Below are 9,197 nucleotides of genomic sequence, written 5' to 3'. Positions count from 1 at the left end.
AGAGAGAGAGAGAGAGAGAGAGAGAAGAAGAAGAAGAAGAAGAAGAAGAAGAAGAAGAAGAAGAAGAAGAAGAAGAAGAAGAAGAAGAAGAAGAAGAAGAAGAAGAAGAAGAAGAAGAAATTAAAAAAAAACAGGAGAAACAATGCCTGGATGATGAGATATTCCCACTTTCTACCAATGAAAACATAACTGGACAAGGGAAGTAGGTCCAAGGATGGAAAAATAAAAACTTCATGAGCTGTGCATTCATATAAAAACTTGAGTTTTGCAGAATTAAGTGTAGTGGGAATATTGCCATGGACTGATGCATAACGAAATAAGCAGAACCAAGAAAACAACATACACAGTAACCATAATAGCCAAACGGAAAACTCCCTGGAAGGAAGTCAAACTCTGGCCAACTGAAAAAAAAAAAACTGCAACATACTTTCCTCTTCATGTCAAAGAAAAAGGGAACAACTATGGCATACATTGTTAAGGGTGATTGCCTGAAGGGGCATTTTTTTGGCTTAATTTAATTTAATTTTACTTTGTTACAAAAGAAAATTCAATCTTGAGGGAGGGGTTGGGAGGGAAATAAGCGTATCTACAATAGCTCTGCTCTAAAAACAAAGCATAGATTAAACTTTTTTAAAATGTCAACTCTGAGAAATATTAACCCAAAGAAGTTAGACATTGTCATAAACACAGCCACAGATAGGGAGTTTGATATTAACAAGAGTGTCATTTACATGGGACTCCAGTTTTACAAATGCTTTCCTCATAACAACCAGTGAGGTGGGGTAGTATAAGTATCATTTCCATCTAACAGAACGTGAAAGGGAGGGTAGAGACTACCTAAATCCCTGGTCTTCTGACTCCACAGTGGGTGTGTTCTTGCTGTCTCTAGCTTACTTTTGGGTATAACTGACAAATTATACAGCAGATAGCAACTGATGGCTGGACGAGGCTCACAACTGTTCCGGGGAGGAAAAAAAATAGCTCAACTATAAGAATAAGTAACTATGCTGAAAGAGAAAACAACAGCTCACTAATGTTTTTTAGGGTTTTTGCTCCTTTTCCTCTTAGAACTGTTAGACAATGGCCAACTTTTCTCCTGGTCCAGAGTCCAAGCAAATTAAGTTTTGTCCTTATTAAAAATGAAGATGAGAACAATATTCTGGCACTGTCTGACATCTTGACCTTCGACTCACCCACTTTCTACCTCCCTTCATCTTATTATCTACCTGTCAAGCTCCAGATTTTCCTCCACAATATATCTTGAATACGCAGGCATCTTCCTTCTCACCTAAGCAGTCTCCTACACTTTCTACTTTCCGGGATAAAGGGGATGGGGGACAAAAGAGAACCTATGATGTGCAATGAACCAAGTCATGAGTGGTCAATTTTAGTGACATTCTATTGATGATATAATCAAATAGAAATTCCTCCGATTAACATCAAAAACCTTACAAACCTGACCCCAACCCATCTTTCCAACCTCCTTAGACACTACTCTCCTTCCTCACACTCTGCAATCCAGTCAAACTGGGCCTCTCTATTCCCCATACAGGACACACCCTCTTTCATCTCTCTGCTCTTATGCTGGCCATCCCATATATCCAGAATGCCCTCGATCCTTATCTCTGCCTTGAAGCACCCCCTTTAACATTGGAAGGACCAAGCACATCAATCAGGGCAAAAATGTCATTATATTTCTATCCTGAAATAAAAATTGTCATCCTGTATCTATTTTCTTTACTTTGTGGATTAAAAAAATAAAGTACCATGTCCATTGGTGCAGCTTGGTCGCTCAAGACATTCTTAAATTCTGGTTAAAATGTAGGTCAGGTACCATCTTCACGTACCATAAACCCTCTTCTGGTGCTCCCAACTATTAGTGCCTTCTGTCTTTCACAAATTACTTTATATTTAACTATTTTGTATATATTCACTTTATGCTGCATGTACTTATATATGTCTGCCCCCTCCCATTAGAGGTGGGAAGGGCAGTGGCCACTCATAGGCAGGATCCTAATACTGATCCACATGGAAACTTTAACCTGGTGTTTCTAACCTGGGATGGTTCACCCTTCCGTAGACAGCCTGGAACTTTCTGCCTGGCCTCATTCCTGGAGGCTCAACATATGGTCTGAAGCTTAATTGAGGACATCAAATCTACTTTGGCCTACTTTTGAGGAGGGAAGGCAGGGCAATAGGAGTTAAGTGACTTGCCCAAGGTCACACGGCTAGTAAGTGTCAAGTGTCTGAGGCCAGATTTGAACCTAGGGCCTCCTGACTCCAGGGCCAGTGCTCTATTTACTGTGCCACCTAACCACCCCTCACTCAGAACTTCTGAACTTAATGGACCCACCAACCTTAGCCTCCCAAGACAAAGGACAATATGCCTTCATACCCAATGTCCCTACCTATTTTAATGAGGAGCAAACTGATATACAGAAATTAAATAGTTTGCCCAACATTTGAGAATTAATTGTGTGAGGTAGAACTCACTCAATTGTGAGAAAAGTTTGATTCAGTACTTCAGACAAGCCAGGTCAAAAGCAGTTAAGTTAACCAAAAATTAATTACATTATCAAAATAATGTGGTCCTTTAAATTTATATTTTTAAAATTCCCTTAATTCAGTTTTTAAACTTTTGTTAAACTATGTGTTCATTCATTGCTATGTAATAGGCCATCCTGGAGCTTCCACATATTTTTTGTTATAAAATGTGACTATTACATGAAAAAATATCAGAGAAAACATTTGTTATACAGAATTCTTCATTATAGTCTGAGATTAATCTAGTGCAGACTCACTCTGTGTCAGATTATTCTGGCCCCTTATCTAAAACAAGCATCACAAATACTTAGGCTCCTTAAAAGTCTACCCATTATGGGACCAGGGGGACAGAACCAAGATGCCAGAGTAAAAACAGGAACTCTGCTCGGCTACAGCTCCAACTACCTCCAATGCCTATAAAAGATGACTCTAAACAAATCTTTGAGCTACAGAACCCACAAAGTAACAGAGAGAAACAAATCTCCTGCTGAAGCCAGCCTGGCAGGCTGACAGGAAGCATCTATCACACCCAGCTGGGAGCCCAGTGTAGTCTTGCATGAGCTGTGCAGTTCCGGCACAGGGGCAGCCCCGACCAGCAGCACAGACCACCCAGAGCAGACTTCAGGAGAGTGAATCACCAGCAGCTGTGGTGATTTCCAGACTTCTCAACCCATAAACACCAAAGAGAAAGTAAAAGGTCAGAGGGGAACTCTGTTAGAACCAGGTGACCAAGAGTACAGTCTAGGCCCTGCCCCCAGGGCAAGAAGTGGTGGAGATTCTATGGTTGCAGCTGCTGCTGCATGGCTGCCTCCAGAGCTCCCGGCCTGCAGATCATAGGGGACCAAGTGACCATTCAGAGGGTAATCACTCTTGCTTTGACCTGCTTGGATCTGGATTGCAGTCTTGGGTGGTGGTCCTGGGGTGTGAGGCAGTGTGTCAGAGCTTGGGGTGTCTGTGGAGAGGGCAAACTCCTCAGACTTCTGACATTATCTGCGAAAACCTCAGCGATTTGGGACATAGATCTCTCCATTCTGGAAGCAGAGCTCTACCTTGGTAAAGAGCTCAAAAGTCAAGTAAACTGGTTGGCAAAATGAGGAAGCAGAGAAAGTGCAATCACACCACAGAATCCTTTTGGGGGGACAAAAAGGATCAAAACATGGAACCAGAAGAAGTCAACAAAGTCAAAACTCCTGCAGCAAAAGCTTCCAAGAAAAATATGAACTGGTTACAGGTCATAAAGAAACTCAAGCAGGATTTTGAAAATCAAGTAAGAGAAGTAGAGGAAAAATTGGGAAGATAAATGAGAATGATGCAAGAAATTCATGAAAAGCAAGTCACCAGCCTGCTAAAGAAGACCCAAAAAAATCCTGAAGAAAATAACACCTTAAAAAAAAGACTAACTCAAATGGCAAAAGTGGCCTAAAAAGCCAATGAGGAGAAGAATGCTTTAAAAAGCCAAATTGGCCAGATGGAAAAGGAATTTCAAAAATTCACTGAAGAGAATAATTCCTTCAAAACTATATTGGAGCAAATGGAAGCTAATGACTTTATGAGAAATCAAGATACTATAAAACAGATCTAAACAAATGAAAAAAATAGAAGCCAATGTGAAATATCTCATTTGAAAAACTACAGACCTGGAAAATAGATCAAGGAGAGATAATTTAAAAATTATTGGACTACCTGAAATCCATGATCAAAAAAAGAGCTTAGAAATCATCCTTCAAGAAATTCTCAAGGAAAATTGCCCCGATATTCTAGAACCAGAGGGCAAAATGGAAATTGAAAGAATTCACTGATTGCCTCTTGAAAAAGATCCCAAGAAGAAAACTCCTAGGAATATCATAGCCAAGTTCCAGAGTTCCCAGGTCAAGGAGAAAATATTACAAGCTGTCAGGAAGAAACAATTTGAGTATTGTGGAAATACAATCAGGATAACACAAGATCTAGCAGTTTGTACACTAAGGAATTAAAGGGCTTGAAATATGATATTACAGAGGTTAAAGGAGGTAGTTGGGGTGTCTGTGGACCAAGAATCACCTACCGAGAAAAACTGAGTATAATGCTTCAGGGGACAATATGGTCATTCAATGAAATAGAGGACTTTCAAACATTTTTGATGAAAAAAAAACAGAGCTGAACAGAAAATTTGACTTTCAAATACAAGAAGCAAGAGAAGCATGAGAAGGTAAACAGGAAAAAGAAGGGGGAAGCTAGGTGGTGCAGTGAATAGAGCACCGGCTCTGGAGTCAGTCCAGCCTCAGACACTTAACACAAAAACTAGCCATGTGACCTTGGGCAAGTTGCTTAACTCCAACTGCTCTCCAAAAAGCAAAACAAAAACAAAAACAAACAGTAAAAAGAAATCATAAGGAACTTATTAAAGCTGAACTATTTACATTCCTACAAATGTTTAAAAATTGTTTTTTACATGCAACTGGGAAATAAGATATACAGACATTGGGGTATAGAAATCCATCTTTCCCTACAAGAAAGTTTGGGGGGGAAGATATAAGAAAGAACATATTGGGGGAAAGGGTACTCAGTAGGCTTGCTATCTTGGGGTAGGGTAGGGGAAATATGGGGAGAAAATTTGCATCTCAAAATCTTGTGGAAATGAATGTTGAAAACTAAAAATAAATTTTTAAAAAAAGAATTCTTCATTATAGAGGATTCCCTGTAAGCAAAGCACCATAGTTCTACCTGATGATGAACTTTAAGCATATTTCTACTCCATTAACCTAAAAGTCTTCTTGACCTTGACACAAGATGGGCAGATTTTTCTGTGGTGTTGGACCCTGGACTAGAGCCAGTGTTGCTTAATGAAGAACTGATAATGTATGGCACAGGTCACTGGCCCAGAGAAGAAGGAATTGCTTTTCCTGTTATTGTACAAAGTTGATTCCAAGCATCTGGGGGTATGAGACTTGGTGACACAACATGCACCCATGACTGAAACGGAGATAGGGACAAATAACCCTGTGACTCGATTGCACTCCCACACTTGTACCAGAGTGGGGAAAGGGTTTCACTTGATACCAGCCCACAGGGTGCAAGGGTGTTTGAGGCATTCCTGTGCATCTCCAGGAAATCAGTGACTATGTATCAGCTTTAGCTGCTCACAAGCCTAAAGATGATCCCAAATTTTCAATTCTTTCCCCTACTGGGCTATAGCTCCCTGAAGGCCAGTACTATGACCCATTCATGATTACATGTCTAGCCTAGCACCATGCTTGTGGTTGGCACTCAATACATACTTATAGAATGGATGGATGAATGAATGGAGGGATGGATGGATGGATGGATGGATGGATGGATGGATGGATGGATGGATGAATGGAAGATGGATGGATGGATGGATGGATTCTCTTGCTTCTCTTCTATCACAACTCTCCTTCAATTAACTATTCTAATCTCTCATGCTTTCTTTCTTCTTGTTTTGTTTTTTAATATTTTATTTTTTCCAATTACATGTAAAAAGTTTTTAACACTTGTTTTCTAAATTTTTGAGTTCCAAATTCTCTCCTTCCCTTCTTCCCCTTCCCTCTTCCTGCTTCCTCTCCCCACTCCTTTCCTCCCCTTCTCCCTCCCTCCTCTGCTCATTCCTCCCTTTTTTCTCTCCCCCCTCTCCTCTTCCTTGTTCCTGAGATGGCAAACAATTTGATAAAGGTTATACACGTATAGTCAATCTCTGAAGTTTTCAATCAATCAACAAGCATTTATTAAGTGCTGGGGATACAGAAAGAGGCAAAAGACAGTCCCTGCCCTCAATGAGCTTACAATCTAGTGGGGAAGACAGTAAGTAAACAAATATACACAAGGGAACCTATATTCAGCATAAATAGGGAATAATTCATACTGGGAAGGAACCAGAATTAAGAGGGATTGGGGAAGGCTTCCTGTAGAAGGTGGGAGATTAGCTGGGACTTCAAGGAGGTATTTCTGGGGAGGGATGGCATCTCAGGCATGGGAGAAAGCTTGGACCAAGGCTCTGAGGCAGCTGTCACCTCCATGTGCAAACCTCTGGGAAAATTTTATTTTGATCATAACTTCTCTCTTAAGTTCCAGATCACATTGCATTGCTGTTTAATTTCCAACTGTCCACTGGGCATTTCTACCTGGACATTCCTTTGGCACATGGAACTTGACTTGAATAAAATCACATTCCTGATCTCCTAGGCCAAATCAGTCCCTCTTCCTGGCATCTGTATTTCAGTTATTGACCCCACCCTGCTAATTCCTCTGCCCCTTCCCTCTCCCTCTGCCCTGAGATATCTGGGCAGTTGGGAAATAGCAATTTCACAACAGTGAGATAGTGGAAACGCTCATATGAAAAAAAAATCTGGGGGTTTTAGCAGACCCTAAGTTCTATATGAATCACGAGTGTGATTACAAGGGTGGTTGAGACAGTCCTGTGCATTTCCAAGAAATCAATGACTATGTGTCTGTGACTATGTCATAGCTGCTCACAGGCCTAAAGAACTTCTCTTAAGGGCAGCCCTTTGACTTAATTCAAACTTCACAGAACAGATCCCCTTAATGAAAGGATTTGTTTGGTAAAACTTGGACTCGCTCAAAAGGCTGTGCCAGAGGACCTAGAAGGCCACATGTGGCCTTGAGGTTGCAGGTTTCCCACCCCCAGATTAGATGTTCTCTGTTTGGTCCCAGAAACAATGGGTAGAAATTGTAGAAAGAGGCTATGGACCCCAATCCCCTCATTTCAGAGGCCCAGGGAAATGAAGGGAAGAGGTTAGGCCAAGGACCCTCAGGAAGTAAGGGTCAGAGGCAGGATTCGAACCCAGCTCCTCCAACTCCAGGGCCAGGGTTTTCTCATCACACCGTGTACTGGATTGGTCTCTTTCCACTCTGAAATTCTGCTTGTTCTTTCCTACCTTTTTACCTTTGCTCACACCCTTATTTCTACACCATGTCCTCTCCCATCTCTACCTACCAAAACGCAGTACATCCCAGGGTGGGCGTGTACTACATGTTTTTAAATTAACAAACAAAAATCTATCCATCCTCCAAGGTCCAGATCCTATAATACCCCCCTACTTGAAGACTCCCTTCTTCCTTTGAGTTTTCTATAGCCCGGATTATTGTCATGGAGTCATTTTCAGTGGTATCTGACTCCTGGTGACCCCATTTGGGGTTTTCTCAGCAAAGTTACTGGAGTGGTTTGCCATTTCCTTCTCCAACTCATTTTACAAATTTTCCCTGAAGGAAACAGGGTTACCTGACTTGCCCAAGGTCATACAGCTGGTAAGTGTCTAAGGATGGATTTGAACTCAGATCTTATTGACTCTAGGTCCCCCCCAGCTGCCATTTAGAGGCCGTCATCTTAGGAAGCTTTTCCTGACATTGAACCTAAATTGGTCTCCTTGTAACCTTTACTCAAAGCTCCAAGTTCTATCCTCTTGGATCAAAGAAAATAAGGGTTATCCTTCTTCCACGTGATAAATGCCTTTAGATTCTTGCAGAAGGCCCTCATGTTCTGCCTAAGTTTTCTCTTCTCCAAGTTAAACATGCCTGACCCCTTCAATCAATCCTCCTGTAGCATCAGCTCAAGAAACACCTACTACTATTACTACTACTACTACTATTACTGCTGCTGCTACTACTACTACCACCTCTCTCCCCATAGATACACATGTATACATAAAGAGATACAAACATATAAGCCCCCAATTTTTAAAAAATTAATAATTAATTAGAGAATTCCAGTCAATTCAATTCAACTCAACAAGTACTTATTAAGGTACCATCATGTGGAAGGACAGAGGCAGCATGTACAATGGAAGAAGAGTGGTTAAGGAAACCTGAGTTCAAGTCCCATGTCTGACATATGCTGGTTTCTCTTCAAATCCCAGAGCTCTGAGGTAACTCCTTCCAAAATAATTAGTTGCACAATATTTGCTAATCTGTGTTGGCAGGGGAAGTTCCCTTATTGAGAATAGGGTAAAGTTCATTGCAGTCCCAAAACAAGACAAAACAAAAAGAAAAGGGCAAGGCATTTTGGATACAAAGACAAAAACCATAAGTACCCCTTTCCTCAAAGAGCTTATACTCTAGGAGGGGATGCAACATGTAAATTAAAGCATCTTTGAGGTACTACCTCATACCTATCAACTTAGCAAAAATAAGAAACTCAATTCTGGTGGAATTTTGGAGGAAAAAAGGCCTAGTCATCCATTAGTAGTGGAACTGTAAAATTGTAGAATCTTTCTAGAGAATAAATCAGCAATACACAAAAAATAATCACATTCTTTGAACCAATAATTCCATCGTTTTGAGTATATCCTATAGTGTTATCAAAAACAATAACAACTACCAAAAAAAGGGGAGGAAAGTATTAAAAAAAACTCATTATTTTATGTAATTGAAAAATCCCTAAGACCCACCAATATGTTTCACAATAAGGGAATAATAAAATTTATCAAGGTATATTAATGGAACAGAAATCTCCAAAGACCTTTATGAGATAATACAAAAGCAAAACAAAAAAAAAGTATGCCTAGAAGAATGGAATAATATTTATTAATTCTAGTCACAAAAGGAAAAATTAAAGGACATCTGAAAGGAAAGAGAAAGTGTCAAGGCATTTTAAGCATTCAAAATAATGAATTTAAATACAACTATTTATCAAGGAAATA

General features: G+C 40.2%; 1 protein-coding gene across 2 annotated transcripts in view; it reads right to left on the bottom strand.

Moving 5' to 3' along the window:
• Positions 1–9,197, bottom strand: part of MCF2L2 (MCF.2 cell line derived transforming sequence-like 2) — a 348,809-nt gene that overhangs the window by 240,907 nt on the left and 98,705 nt on the right. The window lies entirely within an intron of this gene.

Source organism: Petaurus breviceps, unplaced genomic scaffold (assembly GCF_028583685.1).
Source record: "Petaurus breviceps papuanus isolate PSGF00001 unplaced genomic scaffold, PetGlider_PUasm1.0 688, whole genome shotgun sequence".
Classification (NCBI taxonomy): domain Eukaryota; kingdom Metazoa; phylum Chordata; class Mammalia; order Diprotodontia; family Petauridae; genus Petaurus; species Petaurus breviceps.
This window is presented reverse-complemented; position numbering and strand designations above follow the sequence as displayed.